At 40.1% G+C, this 15,626-nt stretch overlaps 1 long non-coding RNA gene across 2 annotated transcripts in view; it reads right to left on the bottom strand.

The window, feature by feature from the left end:
- Nucleotides 1–14,088, bottom strand: part of LOC140699218 (uncharacterized) — a 35,446-nt gene extending 21,358 nt beyond the window's left edge. The window contains exons 1-4 of one of the 2 annotated variants that reach the window (XR_012077228.1): nt 13,889–14,088; nt 4,494–4,583; nt 2,521–2,662; nt 1,428–1,548 (exon numbers count right to left, since the gene is read on the bottom strand). This is a non-coding gene — a long non-coding RNA (uncharacterized lncRNA). Of the gene's footprint in view, nt 1–1,114; nt 1,549–2,520; nt 2,663–4,493; nt 4,584–13,888 lie in introns of those variants that run through there. The other variant, XR_012077227.1, reaches the window with a different exon arrangement.
- Between the last annotated feature and the right edge of the window lie 1,538 nt (nt 14,089–15,626).

Here is a 15,626-nt window from a genome sequence, read left to right as displayed (position 1 = left end):
ACCAACCAAAGTAAACATAAATCCCCTGTTAATGAGCTCACCATGACACTTGTTTAGAAAATCATTTGTGAATGAAATCCTGCTTTGCAAGGCTGAATTGATTAAGTGTTAAATATTTCCAGATACCCCAGAAATGTCCAGCACTACGTCTGAAGCAGGGGTTGGGGAACAGAGAGAGAGGGAGAGAGAGAGGAATTTCATAAGCAAATCAAGATAACTGGCAAAATTTTGAGATATGATAAATATTATACATGAATGGTTTGGGTTTTGTATTGCTGTAAGAAATCATACTTAAATGCATAGTAACATAGCATTACATAAACATAATGTAGTTTTAATTGTTATTCTTTAAAAAACAAGGCAGTCATTCTAGGGCTCAATGAGCACTCATATTAGAGGCTCTAAGGTGGAGTATCTTGATGACAAGTCTTCACCCTCCCTGGACAGCTATGGCTGCATCCTTGGGTACCCACAGCACCTAGCAAATACCTATACTGCATCAGGCCTATAATAAATGCTGAGTGTTTACAAACTACAAGCAGACTATATAATGTTACTATTTTGATTTAAATCCATATAAAAACATCTCTAACTGGAATATAACAACTCTGTAAATTTGAGTATAGATCAATATCTTTGAATAAACACTTCAGCACTGATACTGACTCTCTTAAAATTTTTTATCATTTTTTTTTTGTTTCTGGGCAGCAGTAACCAAGCCTCTTCTTATCAAGTGAGACATGAAATGAAAATCTCACATAAACTTACTCACTTCCTTTCTGTACTTAAATAGTTAGAAAGAGGATTAAATAGGTAGGTGAGGTGTCTCAACTCCATAACAAGAAGTCTCATGTTAAGAACATTAAAGGGATGAGTAAAAAAAATGAAGGAAATTAGGAGGTACAAACTGCCAGTTATAAAATAAGTAAGTCACAGGGATGTAAGGCACAGCATAGGGAATATAGTCAGTAACACTGTAATAACTTTGTACGGTCTGTCATATGTGAAAAAACTGAATCACTAAGTTGTGCACCTGAAACTAATATTATAAGCCAACTGTACTTCATCAAAAGGGGGGAGGGGATGAAACAGATTTTTTTCACACACAAAAAAATCATAAATAATTTGCTTTTATATATTACTTTGAATTTACAAATTCAAAGAATTTCAAACTCTCTTCAAAATGGTTTGATATAACGCTTCTCAACTAACAATAAAGCATTACACATGCATGTGTTTTTTGATCAAAGATGTGAAAGAAAATATTTTCTTCCCAGGCAAGTTCACAAGCCACAAGATCCTCGGCAGGGGCACCAAGGGCAGGGTGGGGGGATTATTTATCTTTTAACAATGATGTGACAGAAGTCTGTCCTCTCACTGAAAAAGCATAAATAACAATCATGAGTTTCTTTAAGACTGTACATTACCTCTCATGTCTTTCTTTAGTTTTCTGAGGTCTTTTGGAAAATCTTCAAACTTCATCTGTGAGGTCTGAAGGCGGTCCTGGTGTTCAGGCAGTGCATACACACACTGCTCCTTTCTAGCGTCCTAATCAGCGAGAAGAACAGGATGTTCAAATAATTGAGAAGAATACAATGGCAGCAGTGACAAAACAATGACACACACTGTCAAATCGCTCACCAGTGAAGAACAACACGACTCTATGTAAAACCGTCTGACCTCATTAAAATTGTGCAAATAATAGGAAACAATATACGACAAAAGGCTTCTGCTATTTTCCTAGGCAGAAAGGCCAAAGTAAGTAGAAATAGATTTTGCAAATTATTACATATACAGTGTCAAATAAAATTAATTCCAGTAAATCCACATATTTAGATGAGAATATTTAGAATGAAAGGTGAAATTCTGTGTTTCACATTACTTTAGCTTAATAGCACAGAAGACCTTGTGTTCCCCTCTGTTCCAACCTAATCTCCAAGTGGAAGCACAGCTGTTTCAGGGTGGAGTCTCAACTGTGTACACTTTCCTGTTTTCACCCTCCTAGACCAGAAAATTAGCTCATTAATTTTTATGTTTTATTATTACAAGTATAACTACCATCTAAATTGAAAAGGCAAACTCTCTCCAGCATTTCTGCACAGCTGGACCAACAGTGCCACTCCCACAGTGAGTCTGACTGAGGCTTGTTAGTATGTGGATTAAGAAAATTTTAAAGTTAAGTATTATTTCAAGTAAGCTGGAGCTTTTAAAAAATGCATATACAACAATGGGCAAAAGACCTAAACAAGCAATTCTCCAAGGAAGAAATACAAATGATCAATAGGCACATGGAAAAATGCTCAATATCACTAATTATCAGAGAAATGCAAATCAAAACTACAAGGAGGTAACACCTCACACCAGTCAGAATGGCCATCATTCAAAAATCAACAAATGACAAATGCTGGAGAGGCTGTGGAGAAAGGGGAACCCTCCTACACTGATGGTGGGAATGCAGTTTGGTACAGCCACTGTGAAAAACAGTATGGAAATTCCTCAAAAGACTCGGAATAGACTTACCATATGACCCAGGAATCCCACTCCTGGGCATGTATCCAGAAGGAACCCTACTTCAAGATGACACCTGCACCCCAATGTTCATAGCAGCACTGTTTACAATAGCCAAGACATGGAGACAGCCTAAATGTCCATCAGCGGATGACTGGATAAAGAAGATGTGGTATATTTATATAATGGAATACTACTCAGCCATAAAAACAAACAACATAACACCATTTGCAGCAATGTGGATACTCCTGGAGAATGTCATTCTAAGTGAAGAAGCCAGAAAGAGAAAGAAAAATACCATACGAGATTGCTTATATGTGGAATCTAAAACAAACAAACAAGCAAAGAATCAAACAAACAAAGCATAAATACAAAACAGAAATAGACTCATAGACATAGAATACAAACTTGTGGTTGCCAAGGGGGCAGAGGGTGGGAAAGGATAGACGGGATTTCAAAATTGTAGACTAGACAAACATGATTATACTGTATATCACAGGGGAATATATGCAAGATCTTATGGTAGCTCACAGAGAAACAAAGTGACAATGAATATATATATGTTCATGTATAATTGAAAAACTGGATTCTACACTGGAATTTGATGCAATGTAAATTGATTATAAATCAATAAAAATGTTAGAAAAAAGCAAATACATATTATAAATCACATTAGCAATTGAGATGTAGAAATTAACATACAGGCAGCTATAAATGCAAAATGTGTGTAGTTCTAAAGAAAAAATGTGAAATTGTTTCATATCTAACAAAGAAGATGTTCATCTTCTTTCTGGCACATTTAGAGACATTAATTTTTATTCTTTTTCATTGCTCAAAATCTGGATGTGAAACCTAATACATATTTTTAAAATGCACTCTGTAATACAAGCTTTGTTTTCTACAATATTCAGCCAGGACTTTTTCCCCCCATTGATAAAAAGAGCAACATCGCTTTATAATCATCTTTGACATGACATGATAATATATCTATTAGATTACCCATATAGTAATAGATTCTATACTACTAACATATATGTATACAGTATATGTACAGCTATGATAATAAAAGTGATACATTTTTAAGAAACAAGATTGTTTGTTAAATGATTTAAGCAACTTGACTTTGTCTTTCCTAACTTGTAAATCAGTGAACTGATTAGCAATACCTGAATCAATTAACAAAACATGTAGTAAATGCCTGCTGATAGGCATGCTGAGCAAAAATTAATTCTGAGTGATTGGAGTAACAGCTCCATCCATGTGGGTATACAAATAGTACTAACTATATACATATATAACTATATAACTATAGTTACATGTGTTTTACAGAGAACGAATGAAATCAGGAAGATTTTGCATAGCTTAATTATAAAAAATCTTGTTTCTTGCTTCATTACTTTTTAATCAGATTACTTCTTAATTATTTAAAATAATGAAATTTAGCTTATCAGAGGATTGAATAAGATATATTTACCAATACAAAAAAAATCCCTTATTCATATACAGTTATGATTCTCACACTCTATTTCAGATCCATTTTTATGAGTAACATTTACAAAAACTACTTGTTTCAATCCAAAAATCAGTTGTTAAAAACTATTCAAAAGCTAGCATATGTTTAGAAGAAAGTTTTTTTTTTTTGAAGAAATGTGATTTATCAGGTTGACAAAGTGGAAGTTCCTATGAAAATCTGTATCATACAAATAAACAGCATTTGAACAAATATAACCATAAAAAATCACAAAAATTACATGCTGTTGGTGTTCTAAGCGAGGATGATGTCTTCCCCAATTTTGGGAAAGCACAGTGTGTGGCATTTCATAGAAGCCCGATGAAACCAAGTTAAGAGGTAAAACACAATGTACAAAACACATTTATCCTCACATTATTAGTGACATGTGTGCACAGAAGATACTGCATTTTCCAAATGGAAAGCACCCACGCATAGCCTGGATGCAATCTACAGACACCTATGATGTGCTCACCACTCAGGTTTGTCCAGAGACTTGGCATTTTACATGTCTTTCGCAGACCGACCACTCTTCTACATTTTTTCCAGTTCATCTCATTGTGCTCTGTGGAAAAACAAAAGCCAAGTGGTTGTTAGATAATCATGATCTTAAATACAGGAAAACTCTATAAATTTTGATATTTTTAGCATCTGTTTGAGGTAAAGCTTGACTTAATTCATGATGCACTTAAAAGTGTTTAAATATGTTTAATGTAAACCAGATCACCTCCAAATCTTCCAAATGTTATTGTCTATTAGTGATGTGCCCAAATAAAAAAAATTGCTATTTATTCCAGAATGCTTTAAAACACTACAGTTTTGCTCTCTTGTTTATAATGCTCTCTAGGATGCAAGATTTTCATTTTCAAGTGGTATTTCTCATTCAGAAAGAAATCAAGTTAATTTTGAAAGTAATTTGATCCTAAAGGTGTTATCACATTTTTAAAGAAAAAATTACTTATTTAACTATTGCAATCATCGTTTCTGACTTTGTTTTCGAGAAAGAAAAGTACAATTTAATTATTAAGTCATGGAGCAAAAATAAAAGATTTTGATTCTTTCAATTTTTTTTTGACACAAAACTGGCTCTAGGCTTCTTGTCTTTCTAACTTTCCTCTTTCACCCTTTAAAACCTAAGCTAAAAATCGGTTGCTCTAAGTTTGGTTCTTTATAGGAGAGGATCCTCTGTATTTTAACAAAAGCCAGAATATTTTGTAGGTTTCAAAAAACACAAAATTTATTCTTAACAGAGAATTAAGATGATTTTTATTTTCAATCTTATCTCTGTAATTCACAAAGATGTTTCAAAACAGTCAAAATCCTACATTTTCTAACTGCATTAAGAAGTCTGAGTTGATCACCATATCTTGGGTTTGAGTCTAGTCCTCAGAAATTAAAATCCCTTCAACATTTTTTGTTGCTTAAAGATAAAGGCAGTTCAGCCATAAACTGCTGTAAATGATAGAACCTGAGAGATTTCTAACAAAGCTATTTTGTGTTTTGTATTCGCTGATTGATTTGAAATGCAGGCTTTTCTGTTAATGGGATTACCTAGCAAAGACTAGCTCCTCAAAGGAAGCTTCTTTCAGCAGGGAAAGAAAATTTGATGACAGATCAACATTATCTTCTGAGGGTTTCATCCATTTGGCTTTTGGAATGGAATGCAACAAAAGATACAGAGAGGTAAAGGAGATGGTTTGGCTGCAGCATAACCTCCACTAAAAAGCCTGCCTTGCCCACCTTGATCCTCATTATAACAAGTCTCTGTCCACAATAACACAGAACCTTATATTTTTTGTTCTGTGCTTACTACAATGTCTTACTGGTGCTACACATATATGTCTGCTTCTTCTACTGACTGGAGCTTATTGGAGAGAAGGGCTATGTCCTGTATATTTCTGTGGTCCTAGTGACCAGTATGGTTCATGGTACAGTCAGCCCTATGTATCCACGGGGTCTGCATTTGTGGATTCAACCAAACACAGATCCAAAATACTGAGTGTAAAATTCCACAAAGTTCCAAAAAGCAAACTTGAATTTGCTGTGCTCCAGTAACAACTTACATAGCATTTATGTTGTATTAGAAATTATAAGTAATCAAGAGGTGATTTCAAGTATACAGCAGGGTTTATGTGGATTATATGCAAACTATGAACAATTTTATTTAAGGGATTGAGCATCTGGGGATTTAGGTAGCAATCCCCTGCAGACCGAGGGATGACTGTATGCAGTTAGAATTCAGCAATTTTTCTTTAAACATGGAAAAATTAAATCAGTAATTGAATAGAGAGAAAGAAGGCCTCCATGTCCTGGGTGAAGAAAGAGGTAAAACGAGGAAGTTAATGACAAGACAATCAGAATAAGAAATATAGAGGACATAATGATATACAGATAATGCCAACTGTTTACCATCATCCTAGAGTAAAATGAGGGTCCTTATGAAGGTAATTTGAATCTTAAATAGATACCTATGCATGCTTGAGACAGAACTGGACATGTCAAACACTAGGATACGAATAGATTAAGAAATAAGAAGGCTGCGTCCAGCAAAGGTGCATGTGAATTCACTCATCTATACATTCATTCAACACAACGCTCTCGTGTGCATATCATTCATCTCTTATGCAGGAATACATATGTGTAGGAAGTTACAAAATAGAACTACAGCTTAATATTAATCAAATCTGCAATATTCTGCTATTCATTGCTACAGCAAGGCCAGCTGTTTCTTCTTGCCTGACATCTTAGCTTTCTCCTTGCAAGTCATGTGGGATCAAGCAAAAGTCAGTTATTTTCTACCTGTTAAAACCCCCAATTTCTCAATATTATCAGCAACCATCAACTATGTCAAAGTAGTGCTACAAATTCATACCAGAACTTAGAGGTCATCTGGATAATTTTGGCTTTGTTTGACCTCCAAAGTTAATACAGTTTCATGTTCTCCTCTGTTTCTTCTTTTTAAAAAATGAATTTGAGGGATTATTTATTCATCCACCCATTCAATCAAAAGCTGACTGTTTACCAGGCATTACACTAGGCACTGGAGATAACAAGATAAATGCTGGGCTTCTGACTGCAGCAAAATCCCACCTCACAAAATACCCAGTTACTCATAATATCACTCTTATTTGCTCCAACCTTCTATAGTGATCTTCTTCCTCGGCTTTTTAAAACTGTATATAACCCTCTATGAAGAGAATGTTGGTGATCTCACTGCCATATCAGTGGTGATGAGAGTTACTTATTGAAATAGGTTCATTTTCCCTTATGGCCAAAGCTATGTGCAAAGTAGCTACACACTAACACATCAATTACCAACATAAAGGAATTTCCAAGTTCTAAACATTTAAATAAACTTTCCCTCTCCAAATCTCACTCGCATACCTTCTAAGATTAAATAATTTCAGTCTCCAGGACAGGGGTTATCTTTCAGTTACTTCCTTTCTTTTACTGTTCACCCCTTCCCACCCCCACCCTGATTATCTGCAGAACATTTCTTCCAGAATATCCTTTTCTGAGGGTTTCCTGTTTGCCTGTAAATGAACTAGTCCCCTGCTGCTAAGTCGGAGGCTTTCACTGGTTACCAAAGATTCATCCCACCCAACACCCAGACACGCTATTCACCCAACCACTGGCTGGAATGGATCCAGATTCCAGGCTGTCATCTCTGGTTTCACCAAATATTTTGACCTCCACTGCCCTAAACCCACAACACCCTGACACTGAACCCTGCTATTTCAACACCTGAGAAAAACCGTAACTTTCCAAGAAAGAGGGTTGGGGAGCAGGGGTTGAGAGGGTAAGAAGGATGTTGAGAGGGACTGATGCACAGTTCTGTGGCCGAGTCTGTTAATGACACCCAGCAAGTGCCTCTCCAGTGCTGTTCCAGAGAACGCGGACTTGGATCCCTGAGAGTTGTAGGAATTGTTAAATGGGCCGTCCACCTTGAGACTCACAATCCTAGACAAATACTCTTAGAAGTTATGTTGTTGACAAACTGTTTCATCTTAAGAGTGATCCCCATACTTACTCCATCATGAAACATGATTGTGCGTGAGAGAGAGAAAAAGAGAAAGACAGAGAGACAGAGACAGAGAGAGAACATGACAGTAACACTCCCAAGGACCCAGTGCTCTAAGGGATACTGATGAAAAGACTGAGCCAGGCCAGACTTTTACCAGTTTCTTCATTCAGTTTCTACAATGTTCATACTATTTCTATTCTAAATCTAATCTTTAAATCTTTGCCTCTCTCCTCACACACCACCACGCCTCTCACTCTTAGGCTTGCCTCCTAATAGTTTTCCCTTTGATGTCAGTACTATACCCTCTGTCCTGGATTTCCTCCCACCCCTCTGCAGTCCTCCTCAGTCTTCACTGCCCAGGCTGAAGCCCTTGTTTCCATCATAAGCCTTTGTTTTCCCTTCATATTCACACAGGCAACTACTTTTTCAACATTTCCAAGAAGCATCTTGGATCAAATAAAAGTCTAAAAAATAAACTCATGTTTTCTTCCCCCAAATAGTCAGTGATCCTGATTACTGGAAACTGGAAACTAGTCACCCAGCCACAAAGCTGAGAGTCATCTGAACATCTCTCTCTACTTTGCCTCCTCATCTGATGCATCACTAATCTCCAGTTCACTTACTTCCCTCCATTTCCACAGCCGTAACCCTTGTCCAAACTATCTCCTCTCTCAATTTGCCTCTTTGATACTGGGCTTAGTCTCCTCATAGCCATCCGTGTCTCTCTCTAATATAAGTGCTACAGGGCACACAGTGTTATTTCTTAAAGACGTGGACCAGAACGTGTACTCTATGTCAATCTACTTATGACTCTGTAACAGCTAACCAGCATTCTTAGAATAACACCCTAGACCTTGGGTGCCTATGATGTCTGCATGGCTCACCTTCTTCCACCTCCCATCTCAGGTCTTGCTTCTACTTGCTGAATACATTGTTCTTGGTGGCTTTCATTCAGTTCCACAAACATTTCCCATTTCTCTTTCATAAATGCTGTGTCCTGTGTCTAGAACATTCCGCACGCTTCTCAGCTTCCACAGTACCCACTACCTCATTTCAGCTCCAATCTCTCTGCCTTGAGAAGGCCTTTCTTACCTTCTACATCTATGCAGAATCCCCCTGGTAATATAGCCCCACTGTACAAACTCCCTCCCCTCACAGCACGTGTCACAACTGTGCATGAATATGTAAGGCTTGACTCCCACATTCAAAGGAAAGCTCCATAAGCACAAGGATAATGTCTATTTTGTTATCATCATAACCAGAGCACATGTCTGAAATAAAGCAGATGCTTAAGAAATATCTGATGGCATAATAATAAATGACTGGAGTTTATTATATAAAAATTCCTGATGTCCCAGCTCCTCATTCAGTCTCTCCCTCTGTTTCTCTCCTTTCTGCAACAGAAACAGTGACTACCAGGAGCTGAATTGGTGGTCTATAGTTCTAGTGGGTGTCTGATTTGGAAGTGGTAAAGGTTAACATACTTGGTGACATCAGTGATGACAGCCAGGAACTGGGTTCTTTGCTGGACAGGGTTCAGGGGAGAGTGTGCCTGGTCTCATGGAAGTTTTCTTTTCTTTATACCGGGTATTAAATGCAGCATCAGCAGCAACCTGGCTCTTTCTGTAATTTACCTGTTTATTTCTCCCTCTTCAGTCCTTTATTCTTTCCTATCTAAACGTCACACTCCTTTCTCCCCCAGTCACTTCCCTGAATCCCTTCACAACCCTCTCTCTACTTGTCCAGCAAAATATCTTGAAGGTACACAGACTTCTTTCCTCATCTTTTGCTTGGTTTTTGAATCCCTGTAATCTGGCTTTTGTTCTCATTTAGATCACTCTCACTAAGCCCAAAAATGATCTTAGAGCCAAGAGTCTCATCTATAGATAAAGCAACAGCTCAGTTTTACTGGGCCCTTAGTAACGATTAGGTATCCTGCAAATTTCTCTAAATGTTTAATGTCACAGACACAGGCATTATTAGCAGCAACGGCATCACCCCCATTTGTACGATGAGAAAGCTGAGTCTTAAGTCCCAACCAGTAAGCACAGGTGCCAAGGTTCAGACAAAGTTGGAGTGGCTCCCAAGCCCTCATCCATCATCTCCTGGTGTCAATGGCCCTAGGCTGAGGTCACTTCACAAAGCTCTACTGAGTCTAGACCATTTCCTGAAGTGGCCCAGGTCCTTAAAAACCAACATGGGGCCAAGATGAAGTCACTCCATTGCTGACAATCCTTCTTGTGACTAAAAATCCTGGCACTAAGACCACAAACAAACTGGAAAGCTATGAAAAATGGAGGGAAGGCTGACTTGGCCAGGAAGCTGACAACGTGATGAGTGGTGAAGCTCCTGGGTTTTCTTTCCCCCTTCACCCCTGATGAGGTGCTGGAGAACCCTAGACCTGGAACCATCAGAATATAAGGGTTGTAAATAAAGCATCTCTCCACCTCTAGCCCAGGGACAGGGAAAGGACATCTGGCAGAAAAAAACCTTGTTCTTAATACTGGCCCTACTCCAGCTAAAAACCAAAAAAAAACCAAAAAAAAAAAACAAAAACAAAAAAACTAACCCCTTGTGCAATCAATGTGGCCAAGTGCAGAACTGGACATGCAGCCTGACCTGGCAGCTCTGAGGTAGGTTGGTTAGTGGGAGGAGTGCTACTCAGCAATCTGCCTCCCCCAACCTCCATCCTGCAGGGTCTGGGGGGCCAGTAGTCGCTTCCTCCCCCTCAGCTGCAACAAGGCAGAATGATGTGGCACAGAGTAGTGATGCTGAGCACTGCAATACAACTAGAACATGGGCAAAAGACATAGATCTTTTTTATCAAAGTGAATACACAGAAGACAAACACATGAAAAGATGATCATTTGCCATTAGGAAACTGCAAATTAAAATCACAATGAGATATTAGTCTATAGTTATCTATTAAAACAGCTAAAATTGTTTAAAATGGTGGCAATACCAAGGATGTGGCAAAATTAGTTATCTCATATATTGCTTCTGAGAATGTTAAAATTGTACAGCCATTATGGAAAATAGTTTGGCAGCTTCTTAAAAATACATCCTAAATATAAATTTAATATGCAACACAGCAGATGCAATGCTGGTCACTTTTCACAAAGTTATGAAAACCTATCCACACACAAAAGTTAATATATATGAATATTCATAACAGTTTTATTTGTAATAGGCAAAACTTCAACACAACTGAAATGTCCCTCAATGTATGAAACAAATTTTGGTGCATTCATACCACAGAATACTACTACTCAACAATGGAAAGAAATGAACTTTCGATACACTCAACAATTGGATGGATCTCAAGGGAATTAATTGTACTGAGTGATAAAAAGCCAATATCAAAAGGTTACATACTATATGACTCCATTTATTTAACACTGTCAAAAATGACAAGAATTACAGTGATGGAAAACACATTCATGACTGCAAGGGATCAGGAAAAGGAAAAGGGAAAGAGTGTGAGAGATTTTGCAGAGGTGGAACAATTCTATATCTTGATTGTAGTGATGGTTACACAAATCAACATGTAATAAAACTGCACAGATACATACAGGCATACATGCACACACACATACACGGGTGCACGGGAAACCGGCAAAATCACAAAAAGTTCTCTGGATCATACCAATGTCAATTTCCAGATTTTAACACTTTTGTTAGTGTTATCATTCAGGAAAACTGGGTGAAGGCTACCTAGGATCTCAGTGTACTAGTTATGCTATAATTATTTCAAAATAAAAACTTAAAAGGAAAGAAATCAATGTGACCAATTGATCCTCTGTTCCTTTATGTCCCCAGTGTCCATCCTCTGAATATCCAACCTTGGCTTATGCCAATCTGGTCCAAACACCCAAGCAAGAAGTCTTCGTTCAGTCTCTCCCCTCCACATCCAGTTAGGCAACACTTCCTATCTAGGTCAGCCCCGAAAAATGTCTCAGAAGCAGATTTCTCCCTCTCCAATCTCACTGCCACTCCAGAATGCTATTACCACATCCATCTCTGAAAGTGTCAACCCCTATCCAAATCCCATTCCAAGTCTGCTTTGTATTACCTTCCTCCAATTCAGAAGTCCTCATCCCAAATACATTACAGCGTTCCACATGTATGCCTTTGATCAAACGGCTCCATGTACTGTGAAAGTCTCTCATCTCTTCTCTTAAGTTTATAAGAACATTTAAGAACAGCCCCAAATATTGCCTCGCCATAAAGATTACCCCAGGTCCCCCAAAATAAAGAAATTGTGGCCTCTACAGCAACTATCCTGTTCTTTCCTTAGAACCCTAGCCTAGCACTTAGCACATTAGGCTGTAATTATTTAGTTGTGTCCCAGGGAAAGACAGACACTCCCAGAAAACTCCCAAGGACTGAACCTGATTGTCAATGTACACAAGGTCAGGCCAAGAAAGAGCAGAAGCTGGTACTGACAAGCCTTCCAGACCTGTGACCTCCCAGACTGGTCACACATGCATCCATGGACTTGCAAACTCCCTAAAACTCAGAGGGGAGACACAGTGGCAGATGATGACCCTTCCCAGGAACTACCCATCCTCAAGCTTCAATCAGCACAAGTTGCACCACTGGTAGCCACATTTAAGTCTTTATTAAGTAGTTAATTATTTTAGCTTTTCCTCTATTATTTTCTATTAAATCTTCCAAAGCCAAAGGTTACTTTCCAAGAAAAATGAAGAAATTAGTTTTATATCATCTGACTAAAGAATGACTGAACTATGCTGGCATATACATTCACATGCAGATTTGGAAAAAGTCATAGGTTTATTACACTAAAGTGAAATATATTACTGTTTCTCATGCAATTCATTCATTCTTCCATTTGCATTCATAGTGCATTACAAAAAGTGAATTACGTTTGGGATACAGCAGTAACAAATTGGTTAAAAAATCCTTTATGAAATTTTCAATTTAGTTAAGAATTTGACAATTCACAAAAGACTGTTCTTTACATGGAAATGATAATAAAAGCTTGAAGGGAAATGAGGCAGGGAGGTGGGACGGATGGTGATGCATGGGGCTGTCGTCACTGTTCTTACTGGGTGATAACTGCAAGGGATCCGGGGAGATCTTACCGACAAGCAGGCATTTGAGCCAAGACCTGAAGGAAGGAGGGAGACCAACACGTATGTGTCCAGGGAGAATTCAACGCAGAGGGAAGAGCTAATGCCAGGCCCTGGGGCAGGACATTCTCAAGAAAGTAAGGGACAAGCCACAGAATGAGAGACTATTTTTTACAAATTATATTTCTGAAAAGAGCCTTTTATCTAGAATACATAATTGCTAATACATATTTCTCCAAAGAAGATATACAAATGGCCAACAAGCATATGAAAGAAGCTCAATATTAGGGAAGTGGAATCCAAAACCACAAGGAGATGCCACTTCAGAATCATGAGGATGACTATCATCAAAAAGACAGACAATAACAGGTGTTGCCTATATTGTAGAGCTAAATTGGAACCCGCATAGTCTACAAGTGGAAATATGTAAAACGTTGTAGCCACTTTGGAAACAGTCTGGAGTTTCTAAAAAGGCCAACCATTGAGTTTCCTTATAACCCAGCCATGACAATCTCAGGTATGCAGCTGTGAGAAATGAAAACATAGATCCCCAAAAAACTGATATTCAAATGGCCACAGCAAAATTATTGGTACTAGAGAAAAAAAGAATACAAATTGTGTGGACACGAGTTCACATACGTGTCTCCATCCTGAGGCGCAGCCCCGCCCCCAGACCACAGGAGCCAATCCGCGTGCTCGCTGCCCGGCCCCGCCCCAGAGCCCCTCCTTAGCTGCGCCCCTCCCTCTGCCTACCGGCCCGCCGGTTGTTCAGGCAGGCAAGCGGCAGTTGGCAGTTGGTCTTAGCAGCCGGCGGTTCCGACGTCCCTCAGGTCTTCCGAGGCGGCTGCTGAGGCGGCGGCAGTGGCGCGGTCCCTCCGGGAGGCGCGGCGTGGGCTGAACCGCGGCCGCCGACCGTTCAGCCCAGCGCGGCGGCGGCGGCGGCGGCGGCGGCGGCGGCGGCGGCGGCGGCGGCGGCGCGGCCCCGGAATGGTCCGCGGGCAGGTGGTCCACGTGGGGCCGCGCTCCAGCAACGTCATCCGCGAGGGCTCCTACCGCGTGGTGTGGTGAGTGTCCGCGTCCCGCGTGCCAGCCGCGCCCGCCCGGCTTCCCGCTTGGTCTCGCCTAATGCGGCCGTTGCACCCGCCCCGACCTGCGACACCGACTCTGGCCGGACCGCAGCAGGGGGTCTCGGGTAGGGCCTGGCCGCTTGGCCGGGGCGTTACTCGCGGCGCTTCCCGGGCGGCCCTCGCTGGGCGCGCAGACTGGGGGAGAGGCCCGGGGGCAGAGGCCGGGACCCGGGGACCCCGGGACCCCCGGGACAGGAACGGCCCCCTGCCCCAGGGTGCTGGCCTCGCGGCTTTTCTTTGATGTCTCCATAGTGAAGCCGCGAATTACTTCAGATGCTTGAGGAGGCGGCTGTGGTCCGGACAGCGGGCCTCAGAGGCTGGTGTGCACAACCCCGAAGTCATCATCTTGTTTTCCCCCCTCCCCTGCCTTTTCCGCGGTCGGCTTTGGTTCAGCACCTTCCGTGGTGCCAGGGGTGCTCCGTTGCACAGGCTCTCTAAAAGGCTTGTAGTGGCACCAGTGTGGGTGTGGAATGTCTCCATCTTGAAGTGTTTAAATGGGTTTGGGCATGGTACTGTTCGCTTTTCAGGAAGGATAAGTCAGCATCGCTGTCTTGATTTATTTAAGGAGTCTTTTGGAGTTGGGCCTAACTTGACTTTTATTCCCTCTTTTACCCTGTGTGAGTTCTCGTGCTGGCATAAAGACTTCCAGAGATTTTAGCACAATGACTGTGGACTTTTCCTGTTGAAGCTTTAGTGGTCTGTGTGAATGCCGCCCTGATGGACTTCTTGCAGAACCACATGCAGGCTCCCTTGTCTGGCTCCAGATCCCTCAGAATTGTTCGTGGGATGGGGGTGATGCTGTTTTTGTTTGTTTTTGTTTTTTTATTGGAACCAACTACCTGTGGTATTTTGTGCTGGTGCAGACTTGTGGAGGTGTAGGCTTCCTTACCCCTAAACCTTCATGTGAGTGTGCCTTTTGTATTGAATGAAGGAAGCAGGCTACTTATGAACACTTCGTGTCAGGTACTCTGCTAGGTACCTTATCTCATGTTATCTGAACAGTCACCAGCAGAGAGGAAAGGGCAGTGCTAGCTCTATTTCAGATGAGAAAGTGTTTTGAGGTGAAGCCAGTTCGTAAGGTCACACAGCTAAAAAGTCAAACTTGAGATTGTAGAGTGAGATTCTGTTTCTGTTGCCAGAGCTCTTTTCATTACTCCCTATTTTCCTTAATTAGTGTTATTACTAATTTTGGAATTTTAGTATATTTTACTCTTAAAGCAAATTTATTTCAAAAACGTATTCAAATTTGAATGATCATAATTTTAGAAATACATAGAGGGAATATTTTACCACGTATGCTAGCTAGGTACAAAGACTAGTTACAATCCTTTTAAAAAATGCTTGAATATTTGCATTCTCTTCAG

This window comes from Vicugna pacos, chromosome 11 (genome assembly GCF_048564905.1).
Source record: "Vicugna pacos chromosome 11, VicPac4, whole genome shotgun sequence".
NCBI lineage: Eukaryota > Metazoa > Chordata > Mammalia > Artiodactyla > Camelidae > Vicugna > Vicugna pacos.
The sequence above is the reverse complement of the archived record's forward strand: the minus strand, read 5'-3'. Positions and strand labels throughout refer to the sequence as shown.